This window comes from Oncorhynchus keta, unplaced genomic scaffold, assembly GCF_023373465.1.
Source record: "Oncorhynchus keta strain PuntledgeMale-10-30-2019 unplaced genomic scaffold, Oket_V2 Un_contig_29970_pilon_pilon, whole genome shotgun sequence".
Lineage (NCBI taxonomy): Eukaryota > Metazoa > Chordata > Actinopteri > Salmoniformes > Salmonidae > Oncorhynchus > Oncorhynchus keta.
Genome location: NW_026286824.1, coordinates 40536 through 60756, shown reverse-complemented (window position 1 = coordinate 60756; position 20221 = coordinate 40536). Strand labels below are relative to the sequence as shown.

At 55.6% G+C, this 20221-nt stretch overlaps 1 protein-coding gene across 1 annotated transcript in view; it reads left to right on the top strand.

The window, feature by feature from the left end:
- Positions 1-20221, top strand: part of LOC127923520 (heat shock 70 kDa protein 14-like) — a 40808-nt gene that overhangs the window by 13125 nt on the left and 7462 nt on the right. The window lies entirely within an intron of this gene.

The window sequence follows — 20221 nt, the reverse complement described above, 5'->3', positions numbered from 1 at the left end:
ACCTGGCTGCAGAGTTCAAACGGTAACACACACACACACCTGGCTGCAGAGTTCAAACGGTAACACACACACACACACTGGTGCAGAGTTCAAACGGTAACACACACACACCTGGTGCAGAGTTCAAACGGTAACACACACACACCCTGGTGCAGAGTTCAAACGGTAACACACACACACACCTGGTGCAGAGTTCAAACGGTAACACACACACACACACACACACACACACACACCTGGTGCAGAGTTCAAGTGGAACTGACAGCATTTTATCAACATGAAATGGTACAACAATCTGTTCATAGGGACCCCAGGATGAATGAGTTTTTATTTTGTACATATTCTGACCAGTGACCACTTGGGTGGGGGCCATTTTCACACTTCCATAGAATGAAGGGATGACGTCCGCGTGCCTCCCAGCTGAAACACAGAATGTAGGGATGACGTCCGCGTGCCTCCCAGCTGAAACACAGAATGTAGGGATGACGTCCGCGTGCCTCCCAGCTGAAACACAGAATGTAGGGATGACGTCCGCGTGCCTCCCAGCTGAAACACAGAATGTAGGGATGACGTCCGCGTGCCTCCCAGCTGAAACACAGAATGTAGGGATGACGTCCGCGTGCCTCCCAGCTGAAACACAGAATGTAGGGATGACGTCCGCGTGCCTCCCAGCTGAAACACTTCCACAGAATGTAGGGATGACGTCCGCGTGCCTCCCAGCTGAAACACAGAATGTAGGGATGACGTCCGCGTGCCTCCCAGCTGAAACACTTCCATAGAATGTAGGGATGACGTCCGCGTGCCTCCCAGCTGAAACACAGAATGTAGGGATGACGTCCACGTGCCTCCCAGCTGAAACACAGAATGTAGGGATGATGTCCGCGTGCCTCCCAGCTGAAACACAGAATGTAGGGATGACGTCCACGTGCCTCCCAGCTGAAACACAGAATGTAGGGATGACGTCCACGTGCCTCCCAGCTGAAACATAGAATGAAGGGATGACGTCCCCGTGCCTCCCAGCTGAAACACAGAATGTAGGGATGACGTCCACGTGCCTCCCAGCTGAAACACAGAATGTAGGGATGATGTCTGCGTGCCTCCCAGCTGAAACACTTCCATAGAATGAAGGGATGACGTCCGCGTGCCCCCAGCTGAAACACAGAATGTAGGGATGATGTCCGCGTGCCTCCCAGCTGAAACACAGAATGTAGGGATGACGTCCGCGTGCCTCCCAGCTGAAACACTTCCATAGAATGTAGGGATGACGTCCCGTGCCTCCCAGCTGAAACACAGAATGTAGGGATGACGTCAGCGTGCCTCCCAGCTGAAACACAGAATGTAGGGATGACGTCCGCGTGCCTCCCAGCTGAAACACAGAATGTAGGGATGACGTCCGCGTGCCTCCCAGCTGAAACACAGAATGTAGGGATGACGTCCGCGTGCCTCCCAGCTGAAACACTTCCATAGAATGTAGGGATGACGTCCCGTGCCTCCCAGCTGAAACACAGAATGTAGGGATGACGTCCGCGTGCCTCCCAGCTGAAACACAGAATGTAGGGATGACGTCCGCGTGCCTCCCAGCTGAAACACAGAATGTAGGGATGACGTCCGCGTGCCTCCCAGCTGAAACACAGAATGTAGGGATGACGTCCGCGTGCCTCCCAGCTGAAACACAGAATGTAGGGATGACGTCCGCGTGCCTCCCAGCTGAAACACAGAATGTAGGGATGACGTCCGCGTGCCTCCCAGCTGAAACACTTCCATAGAATGTAGGGATGAAGTCCGCGTGCCTCCCAGCTGAAACACAGAATGTAGGGATGACGTCCGCGTGCCTCCCAGCTGAAACACTTCCATAGAATGAAGGGATGATGCCCGCGTGCCTCCCAGCTGAAACACAGAATGTAGGGATGACGTCCGCGTGCCTCCCAGCTGAAACACTTCCATAGAATGAAGGGATGATGTCCGCGTGCCTCCCAGCTGAAACACAGAATGTAGGGATGACGTCCGCGTGCCTCCCAGCTGAAACACAGAATGTAGGGATGACGTCCGCGTGCCTCCCAGCTGAAACACAGAATGTAGGGATGACGTCCGCGTGCCTCCCAGCTGAAACACAGAATGTAGGGATGATGTCCGCGTGCCTCCCAGCTGAAACACTTCCATAGAATGTAGGGATGACGTCCGCGTGCCTCCCAGCTGAAACACAGAATGTAGGGATGATGTCCGCGTGCCTCCCAGCTGAAACACAGAATGTAGGGATGACGTCCGCGTGCCTCCCAGCTGAAACACTTCCATAGAATGTAGGGATGACGTCCCGTGCCTCCCAGCTGAAACACAGAATGTAGGGATGACGTCCGCGTGCCTCCCAGCTGAAACACAGAATGTAGGGATGACGTCTGCGTGCCTCCCAGCTGAAACACTTCCATAGAATGTAGGGATGACGTCCCGTGCCTCCCAGCTGAAACACAGAATGTAGGGATGACGTCCGCGTGCCTCCCAGCTGAAACACAGAATGTAGGGATGACGTCCGCGTGCCTCCCAGCTGAAACACAGAATGTAGGGATGACGTCCGCGTGCCTCCCAGCTGAAACACAGAATGTAGGGATGACGTCCGCGTGCCTCCCAGCTGAAACACAGAATGTAGGGATGACGTCCGCGTGCCTCCCAGTTGAAACACAGAATGTAGGGATGACGTCCCGCGTGCCTCCCAGCTGAAACACAGAATGTAGGGATGACGTCCGCGTGCCTCCCAGCTGAAACACAGAATGTAGGGATGACGTCCGCGTGCCTCCCAGCTGAAACACAGAATGTAGGGATGACGTCCGCGTGCCTCCCAGCTGAAACACAGAATGTAGGGATGACGTCCGCGTGCCTCCCAGCTGAAACACAGAATGTAGGGATGACGTCCGCGTGCCTCCCAGCTGAAACACTTCCATAGAATGTAGGGATGACGTCCGCGTGCCTCCCAGCTGAAACACAGAATGTAGGGATGACGTCCGCGTGCCTCCCAGCTGAAACACAGAATGTAGGGATGATGTCCACGTGCCTCCCAGCTGAAACACTTCCATAGAATGTAGGGATGAGGTCCGCGTGCCTCCCAGCTGAAACACAGAATGTAGGGATGACGTCCGCGTGCCTCCCAGCTGAAACACAGAATGTAGGGATGATGTCTGCGTGCCTCCCAGCTGAAACACAGAATGTAGGGATGACGTCCGCGTGCCTCCCAGCTGAAACACTTCCATAGAATGTAGGGATGATGTCCGCGTGCCTCCCAGCTGAAACACAGAATGTAGGGATGACGTCCGCGTGCCTCCCAGCTGAAACACAGAATGTAGGGATGACGTCCGCGTGCCTCCCAGCTGAAACACAGAATGTAGGGATGACGTCCGCGTGCCTCCCAGCTGAAACACTTCCATAGAATGTAGGGATGACGTCCCGTGCCTCCCAGCTGAAACACAGAATGTAGGGATGACGTCCGCGTGCCTCCCAGCTGAAACACAGAATGTAGGGATGACGTCCGCGTGCCTCCCAGCTGAAACACAGAATGTAGGGATGACGTCCGCGTGCCTCCCAGCTGAAACACAGAATGTAGGGATGATGTCCGCGTGCCTCCCAGCTGAAACACAGAATGTAGGGATGACGTCCGCGTGCCTCCCAGCTGAAACACAGAATGTAGGGATGACGTCCACAGAATGTGCCTCCCAGCTGAAACACAGAATGTAGGGATGACGTCCGCGTGCCTCCCAGCTGAAACACAGAATGTAGGGATGACGTCCGCGTGCCTCCCAGCTGAAACACAGAATGTAGGGATGATGTCCGCGTGCCTCCCAGCTGAAACACAGAATGTAGGGATGACGTCCGCGTGCCTCCCAGCTGAAACACAGAATGTAGGGATGACGTCCGCGTGCCTCCCAGCTGAAACACAGAATGTAGGGATGACGTCCGCATGCCTCCCAGCTGAAACACTTCCATAGAATGTAGGGATGATGTCCACGTGCCTCCCAGCTGAAACACTTCCATAGAATGTAGGGATGAGGTCCGCGTGCCTCCCAGCTGAAACACAGAATGTAGGGATGAGGTCCGCGTGCCTCCCAGCTGAAACACAGAATGTAGGGATGACGTCCGCGTGCCTCCCAGCTGAAACACTTCCATAGAATGTAGGGATGAGGTCCGCGTGCCTCCCAGCTGAAACACAGAATGTAGGGATGACGTCCGCGTGCCTCCCAGCTGAAACACTTCCATAGAATGAAGGGATGATGCCCGTGCCTCCCAGCTGAAACACAGAATGTAGGGATGACGTCCGCGTGCCTCCCAGCTGAAACACTTCCATAGAATGAAGGGATGATGCCCCGTGCCTCCCAGCTGAAACACAGAATGTAGGGATGACGTCCGCGTGCCTCCCAGCTGAAACACAGAATGTAGGGATGACGTACGCGTGCCTCCCAGCTGAAACACAGAATGTAGGGATGACGTCCGCGTGCCTCCCAGCTGAAACACAGAATGTAGGGATGATGTCCGTGTGCCTCCCAGCTGAAACACAGAATGTAGGGATGACGTCCGCGTGCCTCCCAGCTGAAACACAGAATGTAGGGATGATGTCCGCGTGCCTCCCAGCTGAAACACTTCCATAGAATGTAGGGATGACGTCCCGTGCCTCCCAGCTGAAACACAGAATGTAGGGATGACGTCCGCGTGCCTCCCAGCTGAAACACTTCCATAGAATGTAGGGATGACGTCCCGTGCCTCCCAGCTGAAACACAGAATGTAGGGATGACGTCCGCGTGCCTCCCAGCTGAAACACAGAATGTAGGGATGACGTCCGCGTGCCTCCCAGCTGAAACACAGAATGTAGGGATGACGTCCGCGTGCCTCCCAGCTGAAACACAGAATGTAGGGATGACGTCCGCGTGCCTCCCAGCTGAAACACAGAATGTAGGGATGACGTCCGCGTGCCTCCCAGCTGAAACACAGAATGTAGGGATGACGTCCGCGTGCCTCCCAGCTGAAACACAGAATGTAGGGATGACGTCCGCGTGCCTCCCAGCTGAAACACAGAATGTAGGGATGATGTCTGCGTGCCTCCCAGCTGAAACACAGAATGTAGGGATGACGCCCGTGCCTCCCAGCTGAAACACAGAATGTAGGGATGACGTCCGCGTGCCTCCCAGCTGAAACACAGAATGTAGGGATGACGTCCGCGTGCCTCCCAGCTGAAACACTTCCATAGAATGTAGGGATGAGGTCCGCGTGCCTCCCAGCTGAAACACAGAATGTAGGGATGAGGTCTGCGTGCCTCCCAGCTGAAACACAGAATGTAGGGATGACGTCCGCGTGCCTCCCAGCTGAAACACAGAATGTAGGGATGACGTCCGCGTGCCTCCCAGCTGAAACACAGAATGTAGGGATGACGTCCGCGTGCCTCCCAGCTGAAACACTTCCATAGAATGTAGGGATGACGTCCGCGTGCCTCCCAGCTGAAACACAGAATGTAGGGATGAGGTCCGCGTGCCTCCCAGCCGAAACCCAGACACAGAATGTAGGGATGACGTCCGCGTGCCTCCCAGCTGAAACACAGAATGTAGGGATGACGTCCGCGTGCCTCCCAGCTGAAACACAGAATGTAGGGATGACGTCCACGTGCCTCCCAGCTGAAACACTTCCATAGAATGTAGGGATGACGTCCGCGTGCCTCCCAGCTGAAACACAGAATGTAGGGATGACGTCCGCGTGCCTCCCAGCTGAAACACAGAATGTAGGGATGATGTCCGCGTGCCTCCCAGCTGAAACACAGAATGTAGGGATGACGTCCGCGTGCCTCCCAGCTGAAACACTTCCATAGAATGTAGGGATGACGTCCGCGTGCCTCCCAGCTGAAACACAGAATGTAGGGATGACGTCCGCGTGCCTCCCAGCTGAAACACAGAATGTAGGGATGATGTCCGCGTGCCTCCCAGCTGAAACACTTCCATAGAATGTAGGGATGATGTCCGCGTGCCTCCCAGCTGAAACACTTCCACAGAATGTAGGGATGACGTCCGCGTGCCTCCCAGCTGAAACACAGAATGTAGGGATGATGTCCGCGTGCCTCCCAGCTGAAACAGAATGTAGGATGACGTCCACGTGCCTCCCAGCTGAAACACTTCCATAGAATGTAGGGATGACGTCCACGTGCCTCCCAGCTGAAACACAGAATGTAGGGATGACGTCCGCGTGCCTCCCAGCTGAAACAGAATGTAGGGATGACGTCTGCGTGCCTCCCAGCTGAAACACAGAATGTAGGGATGACGTCCGCGTGCCTCCCAGCTGAAACACAGAATGTAGGGATGATGTCCGCGTGCCTCCCAGCTGAAACACAGAATGTAGGGATGACGTCCGCGTGCCTCCCAGCTGAAACACAGAATGTAGGGATGACGTCCGCGTGCCTCCCAGCTGAAACACAGAATGTAGGGATGACGTCCCGCGTGCCTCCCAGCTGAAACAGAATGTAGGGATGACGTCCGCGTGCCTCCCAGCTGAAACACAGAATGTAGGGATGATGTCCGCGTGCCTCCCAGCTGAAACACAGAATGTAGGGATGACGTCCGCGTGCCTCCCAGCTGAAACACTTCCATAGAATGTAGGGATGACGTCCACGTGCCTCCCAGCTGAAACACAGAATGTAGGGATGACGTCCGCGTGCCTCCCAGCTGAAACACAGAATGTAGGGATGACGTCCGCGTGCCTCCCAGCTGAAACACAGAACGTAGGGATGACGTCCGCGTGCCTCCCAGCTGAAACACTTCCATAGAATGAAGGGATGATGCCCGCGTGCCTCCCAGCTGAAACACAGAATGTAGGGATGACGTCCGCGTGCCTCCCAGCTGAAACACAGAATGTAGGGATGACGTTACGCGTGCCTCCCAGCTGAAACACAGAATGTAGGGATGACGTCCGCGTGCCTCCCAGCTGAAACACAGAATGTAGGGATGATGTCCGTGTGCCTCCCAGCTGAAACACAGAATGTAGGGATGACGTCCGCGTGCCTCCCAGCTGAAACACAGAATGTAGGGATGATGTCCGCGTGCCTCCCAGCTGAAACACTTCCATAGAATGTAGGGATGACGTCCCGTGCCTCCCAGCTGAAACACAGAATGTAGGGATGACGTCCGCGTGCCTCCCAGCTGAAACACTTCCATAGAATGTAGGGATGACGTCCCGTGCCTCCCAGCTGAAACACAGAATGTAGGGATGACGTCCGCGTGCCTCCCAGCTGAAACACAGAATGTAGGGATGACGTCCGCGTGCCTCCCAGCTGAAACACAGAATGTAGGGATGACGTCCGCGTGCCTCCCAGCTGAAACACAGAATGTAGGGATGACGTCCGCGTGCCTCCCAGCTGAAACACAGAATGTAGGGATGACGTCCGCGTGCCTCCCAGCTGAAACACAGAATGTAGGGATGACGTCCGCGTGCCTCCCAGCTGAAACACAGAATGTAGGGATGACGTCCGCGTGCCTCCCAGCTGAAACACAGAATGTAGGGATGACGTCCGCGTGCCTCCCAGCTGAAACACAGAATGTAGGGATGACGTCCGCGTGCCTCCCAGCTGAAACACAGAATGTAGGGATGACGTCCGCGTGCCTCCCAGCTGAAACACAGAATGTAGGGATGACGTCCGCGTGCCTCCCAGCTGAAACACTTCCATAGAATGTAGGGATGATGTCCGCGTGCCTCCCAGCTGAAACACAGAATGTAGGGATGAGGTCCGCGTGCCTCCCAGCTGAAACACAGAATGTAGGGATGACGTCCGCGTGCCTCCCAGCTGAAACACAGAATGTAGGGATGACGTCCGTGCCTCCCAGCTGAAACACAGAATGTAGGGATGACGTCCGCGTGCCTCCCAGCTGAAACACTTCCATAGAATGTAGGGATGAGGTCCGCGTGCCTCCCAGCTGAAACACAGAATGTAGGGATGAGGTCCGCGTGCCTCCCAGCTGAAACACAGAATGTAGGGATGACGTCCGCGTGCCTCCCAGCTGAAACACAGAATGTAGGGATGACGTCCGCGTGCCTCCCAGCTGAAACACAGAATGTAGGGATGATGTCCACGTGCCTCCCAGCTGAAACACTTCCATAGAATGTAGGGATGACGTCCGCGTGCCTCCCAGCTGAAACACAGAATGTAGGGATGACGTCCGCGTGCCTCCCAGCTGAAACACAGAATGTAGGGATGATGTCCGCGTGCCTCCCAGCTGAAACACAGAATGTAGGGATGACGTCCGCGTGCCTCCCAGCTGAAACACTTCCATAGAATGTAGGGATGACGTCCGCGTGCCTCCCAGCTGAAACACAGAATGTAGGGATGACGTCCGCGTGCCTCCCAGCTGAAACACAGAATGTAGGGATGATGTCCGCGTGCCTCCCAGCTGAAACACTTCCATAGAATGTAGGGATGATGTCCGCGTGCCTCCCAGCTGAAACACTGCCACAGAATGTAGGGATGACGTCCGCGTGCCTCCCAGCTGAAACACAGAATGTAGGGATGACGTCCGCGTGCCTCCCAGCTGAAACACAGAATGTAGGGATGACGTCCACGTGCCTCCCAGCTGAAACACTTCCATAGAATGTAGGGATGACGTCCACGTGCCTCCCAGCTGAAACACAGAATGTAGGGATGACGTCCGCGTGCCTCCCAGCTGAAACAGAATGTAGGGATGACGTCTGCGTGCCTCCCAGCTGAAACACAGAATGTAGGGATGACGTCCGCGTGCCTCCCAGCTGAAACACAGAATGTAGGGATGATGTCCGCGTGCCTCCCAGCTGAAACACAGAATGTAGGGATGACGTCCGCGTGCCTCCCAGCTGAAACACAGAATGTAGGGATGACGTCCGCGTGCCTCCCAGCTGAAACACAGAATGTAGGGATGACGTCCGCGTGCCTCCCAGCTGAAACAGAATGTAGGGATGACGTCCGCGTGCCTCCCAGCTGAAACACAGAATGTAGGGATGATGTCCGCGTGCCTCCCAGCTGAAACACAGAATGTAGGGATGACGTCCGCGTGCCTCCCAGCTGAAACACTTCCATAGAATGTAGGGATGACGTCCACGTGCCTCCCAGCTGAAACACAGAACGTAGGGATGACGTCCGCGTGCCTCCCAGCTGAAACACAGAATGTAGGGATGACGTCCACATGCCTCCCAGCTGAAACACAGAATGTAGGGATGACGTCCGCGTGCCTCCCAGCTGAAACACTTCCATAGAATGTAGGGATGACGTCCGCGTGCCTCCCAGCTGAAACACAGAATGTAGGGATGACGTCCGCGTGCCACCCAGCTGAAACACAGAATGTAGGGATGACGTCCGCGTGCCTCCCAGCTGAAACACAGAATGTAGGGATGACGAATCCGCGTGCCTCCCAGCTGAAACACAGAATGTAGGGATGACGTCCGCGTGCCTCCCAGCTGAAACACAGAATGTAGGGATGATGTCCGCGTGCCTCCCAGCTGAAACACAGAATGTAGGGATGACGTCCGCGTGCCTCCCAGCTGAAACACAGAATGTAGGGATGATGTCCGCGTGCCTCCCAGCTGAAACACTTCCATAGAATGTAGGGATGACGTCCGCGTGCCTCCCAGCTGAAACACTTCCATAGAATGTAGGGATGACGTCCGCGTGCCTCCCAGCTGAAACACAGAATGTAGGGATGACGTCCGCGTGCCTCCCAGCTGAAACACTTCCATAGAATGTAGGGATGACGTCCGCGTGCCTCCCAGCTGAAACACAGAATGTAGGGATGACGTCCGCGTGCCTCCCAGCTGAAACACAGAATGTAGGGATGACGTCCGCGTGCCTCCCAGCTGAAACACTTCCATAGAATGTAGGGATGATGTCCGCGTGCCTCCCAGCTGAAACACTTCCATAGAATGTAGGGATGACGTCCGCGTGCCTCCCAGCTGAAACACAGAATGTAGGGATGACGTCCGCGTGCCTCCCAGCTGAAACAGAATGTAGGGATGACGTCCACGTGCCTCCCAGCTGAAACACTTCCATAGAATGTAGGGATGACGTCCGCGTGCCTCCCAGCTGAAACACAGAATGTAGGGATGACGTCCGCGTGCCTCCCAGCTGAAACAGGAATGTAGGGATGACGTCCGCGTGCCTCCCAGCTGAAACACTTCCATAGAATGTAGGGATGACGTCCGTGCCTCCCAGCTGAAACACAGAATGTAGGGATGACGTCCGCGTGCCTCCCAGCTGAAACACAGAATGTAGGGATGACGTCCGCGTGCCTCCCAGCTGAAACAGAATGTAGGGATGACGTCCGCGTGCCTCCCAGCTGAAACACAGAATGTAGGGATGATGTCCGCGTGCCTCCCAGCTGAAACACAGAATGTAGGGATGACGTCCGCGTGCCTCCCAGCTGAAACACAGAATGTAGGGATGACGTCCGCGTGCCTCCCAGCTGAAACACAGAATGTAGGGATGACGTCCGCGTGCCTCCCAGCTGAAACACAGAATGTAGGGATGACGTCCGCGTGCCTCCCAGCTGAAACACAGAATGTAGGGATGACGTCCGCGTGCCTCCCAGCTGAAACACAGAATGTAGGGATGACGTCCGCGTGCCTCCCAGCTGAAACACTTCCATAGAATGTAGGGATGACGTCCGCGTGCCTCCCAGCTGAAACACAGAATGTAGGGATGACGTCCGCGTGCCTCCCAGCTGAAACACTTCCAGCTGAAACACTTCCATAGAATGTAGGGATGATGTCCGCGTGCCTCCCAGCTGAAACACAGAATGTAGGGATGACGTCCGCGTGCCTCCCAGCTGAAACACAGAATGTAGGGATGACGTCCGCGTGCCTCCCAGCTGAAACACAGAATGTAGGGATGACGTCCGCGTGCCTCCCAGCTGAAACACAGAATGTAGGGATGACGTCCGCGTGCCTCCCAGCTGAAACACAGAATGTAGGGATGACGTCCACGTGCCTCCCAGCTGAAACACAGAATGTAGGGATGATGTCCGCGTGCCTCCCAGCTGAAACACAGAATGTAGGGATGACGTCCGCGTGCCTCCCAGCTGAAACACTTCCATAGAATGTAGGGATGACGTCCCGTGCCTCCCAGCTGAAACACAGAATGTAGGGATGACGTCCCGCGTGCCTCCCAGCTGAAACACAGAATGTAGGGATGACGTCCGCGTGCCTCCCAGCTGAAACACAGAATGTAGGGATGACGTCCGCGTGCCTCCCAGCTGAAACACAGAATGTAGGGATGACGTCCGCGTGCCTCCCAGCTGAAACACTTCCATAGAATGTAGGGATGACGTCCCGTGCCTCCCAGCTGAAACACAGAATGTAGGGATGACGTAGGGATGGCCGCGTGCCTCCCAGCTGAAACACAGAATGTAGGGATGACGTCCGCGTGCCTCCCAGCTGAAACACAGAATGTAGGGATGACGTCCGCGTGCCTCCCAGCTGAAACACAGAATGTAGGGATGACGTCCGCGTGCCTCCCAGCTGAAACACAGAATGTAGGGATGACGTCCGCGTGCCTCCCAGCTGAAACACAGAATGTAGGGATGACGTCCGCGTGCCTCCCAGCTGAAACACAGAATGTAGGGATGACGTCCGCGTGCCTCCCAGCTGAAACACAGAATGTAGGGATGACGTCCGCGTGCCTCCCAGCTGAAACACAGAATGTAGGGATGACGTCCGCGTGCCTCCCAGCTGAAACACAGAATGTAGGGATGACGTCCGCGTGCCTCCCAGCTGAAACACAGAATGTAGGGATGACGTCCGCATGCCTCCCAGCTGAAACACTTGCCTCCCATAGAATGTAGGGATGAGGTCCGCGTGCCTCCCAGCTGAAACACAGAATGTAGGGATGACGTCCGCGTGCCTCCCAGCTGAAACACTTCCATAGAATGAAGACTTGAATGTAGGGATGATGCCCGCGTGCCTCCCAGCTGAAACACAGAATGTAGGGATGACGTCCGCGTGCCTCCCAGCTGAAACACTTCCATAGAATGAAGGGATGATGCCCGCGTGCCTCCCAGCTGAAACACAGAATGTAGGGATGACGTCCGCGTGCCTCCCAGCTGAAACACAGAATGTAGGGATGACGTCCAGAATGTAGGGATGACGTGCCTCCCAGCTGAAACACAGAATGTAGGGATGACGTCCGCGTGCCTCCCAGCTGAAACACAGAATGTAGGGATGATGTCCGCGTGCCTCCCAGCTGAAACACTTCCATAGAATGTAGGGATGACGTCCGCGTGCCTCCCAGCTGAAACACAGAATGTAGGGATGATGTCCGCGTGCCTCCCAGCTGAAACACAGAATGTAGGGATGACATCCGCGTGCCTCCCAGCTGAAACACTTCCATAGAATGTAGGGATGACGTCCCGTGCCTCCCAGCTGAAACACAGAATGTAGGGATGACGTCCGCGTGCCTCCCAGCTGAAACACAGAATGTAGGGATGACGTCTGCGTGCCTCCCAGCTGAAACACTTCCATAGAATGTAGGGATGACGTCCCGTGCCTCCCAGCTGAAACACAGAATGTAGGGATGACGTCCGCGTGCCTCCCAGCTGAAACACAGAATGTAGGGATGACGTCCGCGTGCCTCCCAGCTGAAACACAGAATGTAGGGATGACGTCCGCGTGCCTCCCAGCTGAAACACAGAATGTAGGGATGACGTCCGCGTGCCTCCCAGCTGAAACACAGAATGTAGGGATGACGTCCCGCGTGCCTCCCAGCTGAAACACAGAATGTAGGGATGACGTCCGCGTGCCTCCCAGCTGAAACACAGAATGTAGGGATGACGTCCGCGTGCCTCCCAGCTGAAACACAGAATGTAGGGATGACGTGCCTCCCAGCTGAAACACAGAATGCCTCCTCCAGCTGAAACACAGAATGTAGGGATGACGTCCGCGTGCCTCCCAGCTGAAACACAGAATGTAGGGATGACGTCCGCGTGCCTCCCAGCTGAAACACAGAATGTAGGGATGACGTCCGCGTGCCTCCCAGCTGAAACACTTCCATAGAATGTAGGGATGACGTCCGCGTGCCTCCCAGCTGAAACACAGAATGTAGGGATGACGTCCGCGTGCCTCCCAGCTGAAACACAGAATGTAGGGATGATGTCCGCGTGCAGAATGTAGGGATGATGTCCACGTGCCTCCCAGCTGAAACACTTCCATAGAATGTAGGGATGAGGTCCGCGTGCCTCCCAGCTGAAACACAGAATGTAGGGATGAGGTCCGCGTGCCTCCCAGCTGAAACACAGAATGTAGGGATGACACAGAATGTAGGGATGATGTCTGCGTGCCTCCCAGCTGAAACACAGAATGTAGGGATGACGTCCGCGTGCCTCCCAGCTGAAACACTTCCATAGAATGTAGGGATGATGTCCGCGTGCCTCCCAGCTGAAACACAGAATGTAGGGATGACGTCCGCGTGCCTCCCAGCTGAAACACAGAATGTAGGGATGACGTCCGCGTGCCTCCCAGCTGAAACACAGAATGTAGGGATGACGTCCGCGTGCCTCCCAGCTGAAACACTTCCATAGAATGTAGGGATGACGTCCGTGCCTCCCAGCTGAAACACAGAATGTAGGGATGACGTCCGCGTGCCTCCCAGCTGAAACACAGAATGTAGGGATGACGTCCGCGTGCCTCCCAGCTGAAACACAGAATGTAGGGATGACGTCCTCCCAGCTGAAACACTTCCATAGTGCCTCCCAGCTGAAACACAGAATGTAGGGATGATGTCGTCCGCGTGCCTCCCAGCTGAAACACAGAATGTAGGGATGACGTCCACGTGCCTCCCAGCTGAAACACAGAATGTAGGGATGACGTCCGCGTGCCTCCCAGCTGAAACACAGAATGTAGGGATGACGTCCGCGTGCCTCCCAGCTGAAACACAGAATGTAGGGATGACGTCCGCGTGCCTCCCAGCTGAAACACAGAATGTAGGGATGATGTCCGCGTGCCTCCCAGCTGAAACACAGAATGTAGGGATGACGTCCGCGTGCCTCCCAGCTGAAACACAGAATGTAGGGATGACGTCCTCCCAGCTGAAACGTGCCTCCCCTCCCAGCTGAAACACAGAATGTAGGGATGACGTCCGCATGCCTCCCAGCTGAAACACTTCCATAGAATGTAGGGATGATGTCCACGTGCCTCCCAGCTGAAACACTTCCATAGAATGTAGGGATGAGGTCCGCGTGCCTCCCAGCTGAAACACAGAATGTAGGGATGAGGTCCGCGTGCCTCCCAGCTGAAACACAGAATGTAGGGATGACGTCCGCGTGCCTCCCAGCTGAAACACTTCCATAGAATGTAGGGGATGAGGTCCGCGTGCCTCCCAGCTGAAACACAGAATGTAGGGATGACGTCCGCGTGCCTCCCAGCTGAAACACTTCCATAGAATGAAGGGATGATGCCCGCGTGCCTCCCAGCTGAAACACAGAATGTAGGGATGACGTCCGCGTGCCTCCCAGCTGAAACACTTCCATAGAATGAAGGGATGATGCCCGCGTGCCTCCCAGCTGAAACACAGAATGTAGGGATGACGTCCGCGTGCCTCCCAGCTGAAACACAGAATGTAGGGATGACGTCCGCGTGCCTCCCAGCTGAAACACAGAATGTAGGGATGACGTCCGCGTGCCTCCCCAGCTGAAACACAGAATGTAGGGATGATGTCCGTGTGCCTCCCAGCTGAAACACAGAATGTAGGGATGACGTCCGCGTGCCTCCCAGCTGAAACACAGAATGTAGGGATGATGTCCGCGTGCCTCCCAGCTGAAACACTTCCATAGAATGTAGGGATGACGTCCCGTGCCTCCCAGCTGAAACACAGAATGTAGGGATGACGTCCGCGTGCCTCCCAGCTGAAACACTTCCATAGAATGTAGGGATGACGTCCCGTGCCTCCCAGCTGAAACACAGAATGTAGGGATGACGTCCGCGTGCCTCCCAGCTGAAACACAGAATGTAGGGATGACGTCCGCGTGCCTCCCAGCTGAAACACAGAATGTAGGGATGACGTCCGCGTGCCTCCCAGCTGAAACACAGAATGTAGGGATGACGTCCGCGTGCCTCCCAGCTGAAACACAGAATGTAGGGATGACGTCCGCGTGCCTCCCAGCTGAAACACAGAATGTAGGGATGACGTCCGCGTGCCTCCCAGCTGAAACACAGAATGTAGGGATGACGTCCGCGTGCCTCCCAGCTGAAACACAGAATGTAGGGATGACGTCCGCGTGCCTCCCAGCTGAAACACAGAATGTAGGGATGACGTCCGCGTGCCTCCCAGCTGAAACACAGAATGTAGGGATGACGTCCGCGTGCCTCCCAGCTGAAACACTTCCATAGAATGTAGGGATGATGTCCGCGTGCCTCCCAGCTGAAACACAGAATGTAGGGATGATGTCCGCGTGCCTCCCAGCTGAAACACAGAATGTAGGGATGACGTCCGCGTGCCTCCCAGCTGAAACACAGAATGTAGGGATGACGTCCGCGTGCCTCCCAGCTGAAACACAGAATGTAGGGATGACGTCCGCGTGCCTCCCAGCTGAAACACTTCCATAGAATGTAGGGATGATGTCCGCGTGCCTCCCAGCTGAAACACAGAATGTAGGGATGAGGTCCGCGTGCCTCCCAGCTGAAACACAGAATGTAGGGATGACGTCCGCGTGCCTCCCAGCTGAAACACAGAATGTAGGGATGACGTCCAGAATGTAGGGATGACGTGCCTCCCAGCTGAAACACAGAATGTAGGGATGATGTCCACGTGCCTCCCAGCTGAAACACTTCCATAGAATGTAGGGATGACGTCCGCGTGCCTCCCAGCTGAAACACAGAATGTAGGGATGACGTCCGCGTGCCTCCCAGCTGAAACACAGAATGTAGGGATGATGTCCGCGTGCCTCCCAGCTGAAACACAGAATGTAGGGATGACGTCCGCGTGCCTCCCAGCTGAAACACTTCCATAGAATGTAGGGATGACGTCCGCGTGCCTCCCAGCTGAAACACAGAATGTAGGGATGACGTCCGCGTGCCTCCCAGCTGAAACACAGAATGTAGGGATGATGTCCGCGTGCCTCCCAGCTGAAACACTTCCATAGAATGTAGGGATGATGTCCGCGTGCCTCCCAGCTGAAACACTTCCACAGAATGTAGGGATGACGTCCCGCGTGCCTCCCAGCTGAAACACAGAATGTAGGGATGATGTCCGCGTGCCTCCCAGCTGAAACAGAATGTAGGGATGACGTCCACGTGCCTCCCAGCTGAAACACTTCCATAGAATGTAGGGATGACGTCCACGTGCCTCCCAGCTGAAACACAGAATGTAGGGATGACGTCCGCGTGCCTCCCAGCTGAAACAGAATGTAGGGATGACGTCTGCGTGCCTCCCAGCTGAAACACAGAATGTAGGGATGACGTCCGCGTGCCTCCCAGCTGAAACACAGAATGTAGGGATGATGTCCGCGTGCCTCCCAGCTGAAACACAGAATGTAGGGATGACGTCCGCGTGCCTCCCAGCTGAAACACAGAATGTAGGGATGACGTCCGCGTGCCTCCCAGCTGAAACACAGAATGTAGGGATGACGTCCGCGTGCCTCCCAGCTGAAACAGAATGTAGGGATGACGTCCGCGTGCCTCCCAGCTGAAACACAGAATGTAGGGATGATGTCCGCGTGCCTCCCAGCTGAAACACAGAATGTAGGGATGACGTCCGCGTGCCTCCCAGCTGAAACACTTCCATAGAATGTAGGGATGACGTCCACGTGCCTCCCAGCTGAAACACAGAATGTAGGGATGACGTCCGCGTGCCTCCCAGCTGAAACACAGAATGTAGGGATGACGTCCGCGTGCCTCCCAGCTGAAACACAGAATGTAGGGATGACGTCCGCGTGCCTCCCAGCTGAAACACTTCCATAGAATGTAGGGATGACGTCCGCGTGCCTCCCAGCTGAAACACAGAATGTAGGGATGACGTCCGCGTGCCTCCCAGCTGAAACACAGAATGTAGGGATGACGTCCGCGTGCCTCCCAGCTGAAACACAGAATGTAGGGATGACGTCCGCGTGCCTCCCAGCTGAAACACAGAATGTAGGGATGACGTCCGCGTGCCTCCCAGCTGAAACACAGAATGTAGGGATGACGTCCACGTGCCTCCCAGCTGAAACACAGAATGTAGGGATGACGTCCGCGTGCCTCCCAGCTGAAACACAGAATGTAGGGATGATGTCCGCGTGCCTCCCAGCTGAAACACTTCCATAGAATGTAGGGATGACGTCCGCGTGCCTCCCAGCTGAAACACTTCCATAGAATGTAGGGATGACGTCCGCGTGCCTCCCAGCTGAAACACAGAATGTAGGGATGACGTCCGCGTGCCTCCCAGCTGAAACACTTCCATAGAATGTAGGGATGACGTCCGCGTGCCTCCCAGCTGAAACACAGAATGTAGGGATGATGTCCACGTGCCTCCCAGCTGAAACACTTCCATAGAATGTAGGGATGACGTCCGCGTGCCTCCCAGCTGAAACACAGAATGTAGGGATGACGTCCGCGTGCCTCCCAGCTGAAACACAGAATGTAGGGATGACGTCCGCGTGCCTCCCAGCTGAAACACTTCCATAGAATGTAGGGATGATGTCCGCGTGCCTCCCAGCTGAAACACTTCCACAGAATGTAGGGATGACGTCCGCGTGCCTCCCAGCTGAAACACAGAATGTAGGGATGACGTCCGCGTGCCTCCCAGCTGAAACAGAATGTAGGGATGACGTCCACGTGCCTCCCAGCTGAAACACTTCCATAGAATGTAGGGATGACGTCCGCGTGCCTCCCAGCTGAAACACAGAATGTAGGGATGACGTCCGCGTGCCTCCCAGCTGAAACAGAATGTAGGGATGACGTCCCGCGTGCCTCCCAGCTGAAACACTTCCATAGAATGTAGGGATGACGTCCGCGTGCCTCCCAGCTGAAACACAGAATGTAGGGATGACGTCCGCGTGCCTCCCAGCTGAAACACAGAATGTAGGGATGACGTCCGCGTGCCTCCCAGCTGAAACAGAATGTAGGGATGACGTCCGCGTGCCTCCCAGCTGAAACACAGAATGTAGGGATGATGTCCGCGTGCCTCCCAGCTGAAACACAGAATGTAGGGATGACGTCCGCGTGCCTCCCAGCTGAAACACAGAATGTAGGGATGACGTCCGCGTGCCTCCCAGCTGAAACACAGAATGTAGGGATGACGTCCGCGTGCCTCCCAGCTGAAACACAGAATGTAGGGATGACGTCCGCGTGCCTCCCAGCTGAAACACAGAATGTAGGGATGACGTCCGCGTGCCTCCCAGCTGAAACACAGAATGTAGGGATGACGTCCGCGTGCCTCCCAGCTGAAACACTTCCATAGAATGTAGGGATGACGTCCGCGTGCCTCCCAGCTGAAACACAGAATGTAGGGATGACGTCCGCGTGCCTCCCAGCTGAAACACAGAATGTAGGGATGACGTCCGCGTGCCTCCCAGCTGAAACACTTCCATAGAATGTAGGGATGATGTCCGCGTGCCTCCCAGCTGAAACACAGAATGTAGGGATGATGTCCGCGTGCCTCCCAGCTGAAACACAGAATGTAGGGATGACGTCCGCGTGCCTCCCAGCTGAAACACAGAATGTAGGGATGACGTCCGCGTGCCTCCCAGCTGAAACACAGAAAGTAGGGATGACGTCCGCGTGCCTCCCAGCTGAAACACAGAATGTAGGGATGACGTCCACGTGCCTCCCAGCTGAAACACAGAATGTAGGGATGATGTCCGCGTGCCTCCCAGCTGAAACACAGAATGTAGGGATGACGTCCGCGTGCCTCCCAGCTGAAACACTTCCATAGAATGTAGGGATGACGTCCGCGTGCCTCCCAGCTGAAACACAGAATGTAGGGATGACGTCCGCGTGCCTCCCAGCTGAAACACTTCCATAGAATGTAGGGATGACGTCCGCGTGCCTCCCAGCTGAAACACAGAATGTAGGGATGACGTCCGCGTGCCTCCCAGCTGAAACACAGAATGTAGGGATGACGTCCGCGTGCCTCCCAGCTGAAACACAGAATGTAGGGATGACGTCCGCGTGCCTCCCAGCTGAAACACAGAATGTAGGGATGACGTCCGCGTGCCTCCCAGCTGAAACACAGAATGTAGGGATGACGTCCGCGTGCCTCCCAGCTGAAACACAGAATGTAGGGATGACGTCCGCGTGCCTCCCAGCTGAAACACAGAATGTAGGGATGACGTCCGCGTGCCTCCCAGCTGAAACACAGAATGTAGGGATGACGTCCGCGTGCCTCCCAGCTGAAACACAGAATGTAGGGATGACGTCCGCGTGCCTCCCAGCTGAAACACAGAATGTAGGGATGACGCCCGCGTGCCTCCCAGCTGAAACACAGAATGTAGGGATGACGTCCGCGTGCCTCCCAGCTGAAACACAGAATGTAGGGATGACGTCCGCGTGCCTCCCAGCTGAAACACAGAATGTAGGGATGACGTCCGCGTGTCTCCCAGCTGAAACACAGAATGTAGGGATGACGTCCGCGTGCCTCCCAGCTGAAACACAGAATGTAGGGATGACGTCCGCGTGCCTCCCAGCTGAAACACAGAAAGTAGGGATGACGTCCGCGTGCCTCCCAGCTGAAACACAGAAAGTAGGGATGACGTCCGCGTGCCTCCCAGCTGAAACACAGAATGTAGGGATGACGTCCGCGTGCCTCCCAGCTGAAACACAGAATGTAGGGATGACGTCCGCGTGCCTCCCAGCTGAAACACAGAATGTAGGGATGACGTCCGCGTGCCTCCCAGCTGAAACACAGAATGTAGGGATGAGGTCCGCGTGCCTCCCAGCTGAAACACAGAATGTAGGGATGACGTCCGCGTGCCTCCCAGCTGAAACACAGAATGTAGGGATGACGTCCGCGTGCCTCCCAGCTGAAACACAGAATGTAGGGATGACGTCCGCGTGCCTCCCAGCTGAAACACAGAATGTAGGGATGACGTCCGCGTGCCTCCCAGCTGAAACACAGAATGTAGGGATGACGTCCGCGTGCCTCCCAGCTGAAACACAGAATGTAGGGATGACGTCCGCGTGCCTCCCAGCTGAAACACAGAATGTAGGGATGACGTCCGCGTGCCTCCCAGCTGAAACACAGAATGTAGGGATGATGTCTGCGTGCCTCCCAGCTGAAACA